Here is a 2,500-nt window from a genome sequence, read left to right on the forward strand (position 1 = left end):
GCCGTCGCCCGGCCAAGGGGCGGCGGCCGAGCCGGCGATTGATCGCAAAGCGACGCTCAGACAGGCGTAGCCCCGGGAGGAACCCGGGGCCGCAAGTGCGTTCGAAGTGTCGATGATCAATGTGTCCTGCAATTCACATTAATTCTCGCAGCTAGCTGCGTTCTTCATCGACGCACGAGCCGAGTGATCCACCGCTAAGAGTTGTCTCGTCTTTCGGCACCGCCCCGCGCGCGCGGGAGGGCCGGGAACGCTCGCCAGGAGCGGCCCCTCTCGGAGGACGGCCCAACCGCCTGCCCCGCCGGCCGGCCCCCCCTTCCTCCCCTCGCATCCCCGCGCGGGGCGGGAGGGGAAAGAACGGCGGAGCGCGGCGCGACGGGGGCGAGACGGAGGGGCCTCGCCTCGACTGACCGTACGAGCACGCCCAAGGAGGGCCAGAAAGGAAGGAAGGAAACGCCCCGAGAGGCGACGAGGGCCTGGGAGCCCGCGCTCCCCACCGGCCGAAGGCGACGGCAAGCGCCTCGCTCGCTTCGGGGGCGGCCCAGGCGCCCGGGCTCGGTCCGGCCTCCGCACGGAGGCGGCGGCGCGCCCGGCCGCTCCGCCTGTCCGCCTCGAGCGGGCGGCGCGGGGGGCCCCGACGGCTACCCCGCGCGCGCGCCTCCGCGCGCGCCGCTCCGCCGCGCCACGGGCAGCCTAACTCCTCCCCGGGGTCCCGTCCCGACGGCACCTCGGCGGCTCCGCGCCGCCGCGGGCGGACGCGGACGCGCCCCGAGCCGACGACGCACGACGCCCGCGGCCCGCCGGACGGCGGCCCGCCGCGCGGCGGCCGCCCGCCCCGGCACCGCCGCCGCCGCCGCTTCCCGTCTCCTTCCGCGGGCACGCGCCGAGCGGAAGGCGGACGGCCGCCTGAGGCGGGGGCGGCTCCCGCTCTCCCCGTTTCCACGCGGAGACCGGGAGTGGGACGCCCCCGCTTGCCCCGACCGCCTGCACGGCTCGGCCGGGAAGGCGAAGACGGGGAGGCGAAGCGGCTAGGCGGGGCCCGGGGCCGGGACGGCCTCGGCGGCGGGGGGCTCCGTCCGGCTAGACCGAGCGGCGACGCCGCCGCTCGGGCAACGGGGTGCCGCCCTCGCCGGCGCTTAGCGGCGGGAGAACGCCGAGCGCTCGCCCGGACGGGGGAGGGAGGAGCGGCGCCGCAGCGCGACGCAGCCGCTGCGACGGAGGCGCGGCGTCCCTTCCCGCCCCCCCCCGCGCACAGGGTGTGCGGGGGGAGGGCGTAGGGCCGCCCGGCGGCGGGTCCCCCCCTTGCGGGGACCCGCCGCGAGCCCCGGCGGGGAGCCCGCGCTCCTCGCCGGGGTCGCCCGTTCCGAGGCGGGCAGGTCGGACACGGCCGACCGCTCGCGCCGCGGTCTCTCCGCCGAGACCGGGCCGCGGAGAGGGGGGGGCAGGGGTGCCCCTCCCCGGCACGGGACGCCCGCGGGACGCGGTCGCAGGCGACGGCCGTCCGGGAGAGGCTCTCTCACCGCGAGAGAGAACTCCCGGCCGCCGCCGCCGGCCGGCCGGCCCCCCGGGCGACGCCGAGCCGCCCGAGTCTTTAAACCCCCGCCCGGCCCCCGCGGCCCTTCGACCCCCGGAGACGCGCCGAGAGACGCGCCGAGGGAAGGGACCGCGAGAGCGCGGACGCTAGGTACCTGGCCCTGGGGCGAGGGAAACGAACTTTAGGCCCCGCGGGGGTGCCTCCCCCACTGCCACCTTCGGGGGAGCGTCCGCCCGCGGGGGCCGCGCCCGACGTCCGCCGCCACAACCACGTCCTCCGGCCCCGGGGCCCGGGGTTTCCCTCTGGCCCGGCGCTGCGCCCGGGAGGAGAGCCGTGGCTCGGGCCGCCCGCTGGGATAGCGGGACGCCACCCGGCTTGCCGAGCCTCGCCCGCCGAGGGCGAGCGCGGCGGCGGAGCCCCCTTCCCGGCTCCCCAGGCAGGAGAGGGACGGGGGGCGGGGGACGCCGCCGCGCCGCTCGGCGCGCCGTACCCGGAACGCCCGGAGCCCTCCGCGGGCTTACCCGGCAGCCCTACCGAACGTCCGTGCGAGAAGGGAACTGTGACATTCACACCGACACAGCCCCGGGCACGGGGTGCGGGGAGGGTCGGGGGAGACGCCTCCCCCGACCCCGAAGGACAGCTCCCGTCTCTCTCGCCGCTCGCACACGCGGCGCCGTCGTCGTCGGCGCCGCCGCCGCCGCGCGCTCCCCGCTTCTTCTCGGGCGAGACGGGCCGGCGGGAGGAGGCTGGGGACGCGCCGCCGCGCCCCGCGCCCGACAGCTCCGCTTCCCCCGCGCGCTGCCCGCCCGCGCGCTGCCTCGCGGGCGAACCCACCGGGGCCCCGGCGCTCTCCGCCCAGCCCCTCCTCCCCGGCGGCGGCAGCGGGCCGCGCCGGGCGAGGGCGGGGAGGGGGACGGGAGTCGGTCCACCGGCGGCGGACGCCGTGCGGCGGCGGGCGCCAGCGGAGGC

The 2,500-nt window shown here is 79.6% G+C and overlaps 1 non-coding gene across 1 annotated transcript; it reads right to left on the bottom strand.

The window, feature by feature from the left end:
* Positions 1–50: 50 nt before the first annotated feature.
* On the bottom strand, positions 51–203 carry LOC128903759 (5.8S ribosomal RNA). The gene has a single exon (XR_008464229.1). It is a non-coding gene; the product is annotated as a 5.8S ribosomal RNA (ribosomal RNA).
* Between the last annotated feature and the right edge of the window lie 2,297 nt (positions 204–2,500).

This window comes from Rissa tridactyla, unplaced genomic scaffold, assembly GCF_028500815.1.
Source record: "Rissa tridactyla isolate bRisTri1 unplaced genomic scaffold, bRisTri1.patW.cur.20221130 scaffold_63, whole genome shotgun sequence".
NCBI classification, from domain to species: Eukaryota; Metazoa; Chordata; class Aves; order Charadriiformes; family Laridae; genus Rissa; species Rissa tridactyla.